This window comes from Osmerus eperlanus, chromosome 4, assembly GCF_963692335.1.
Source record: "Osmerus eperlanus chromosome 4, fOsmEpe2.1, whole genome shotgun sequence".
Taxonomy (NCBI): domain Eukaryota; kingdom Metazoa; phylum Chordata; class Actinopteri; order Osmeriformes; family Osmeridae; genus Osmerus; species Osmerus eperlanus.
The window spans coordinates 1,377,181-1,378,239 of NC_085021.1; positions in this window are offsets into that span (position 1 = coordinate 1,377,181).

A 1,059-nucleotide genomic window follows, 5' to 3' on the forward strand; every position below is an offset into this window, starting at 1 on the left:
ATGGCTCAGGGACTCGCTGGAGCTTCAGAACGGCCAAAAAAAAAAAAATGACCCAAAACACGCCACCTACCGGCCGCTCGCGGGTGCCCGGGGTCGGGGTATGGGTCTAGCCTGTGCCGGGGCTTCAAATATGGAAAAAAAAAATTTTTCAAAAAAAGGGCCCCCATCGGCCCCCCGGGTGGTGCCGGGGTCGGGGGGCATGATTCTGGGGCGCCCCGGAGCCAAGTAGGCGCCTGGAGGAAAGCGAAAAAAAACTTTAACTTTTTTTGACCACCAGGGGTGGGGGGTCTCGTGCCCCATCGGGTGCCCGCCCCGAGTGCCTCTCATGGCGGATACGTTTTCACCCGCGAGCGGGAGACACATGTGGTGCACATGGTTCATTGGGCTTGTGTGGTATGGGCAAAACCACTGTAAAGTCATACTGCCATTGACTTCCATTCATTTTCCCAGGATGACTTATATACTCTATGGTAGCTGTCTGGTGGACTGGGGGTCGCGACAATGTTACGCTTGTAAATCAGAAGCTGGGAAATGCATTGGGAAGCTGGGAAAACCGTTTTTCGAGCTCATTTTCGGTTCCGCCGAACGGATTTTGATCAAAATAGGCTCATTCGAAAGGTATTAACCGGGGGCACACGGAAAACCGGGACTTATAACGCGCACGTGCGCGTGCGCGAAACCGGAAGCGAAAGAAACTTCAACGGAGCTACAACCGTGAAACGGAGCTGAAACCGGCGAAAATTTCAACGCACGCCGTCGCGCCCCACTCCAACTTAAATAACAAAACTGTCCCTATCGAAATCGGTTGGATAAAACGGAAACGGGAAGCGAAAGAAACGTTAAACGTCTACACCGAAATGGCCATAGTCAGTTCCAATGAAAAAACAACTCTCACGTGTGTGCCCCACTCTAAAGCAGTGTATAAAACTATCCCCAGTGAAATCAGAGCTACACAACGAAAACGGGAAGCCAAACAAAACTTTAAACGGACCCACCGAATTGGATATCATCAATCCTGGGAAAATAACCACACACACCGCTGCCCCCGTGCCAACTTGA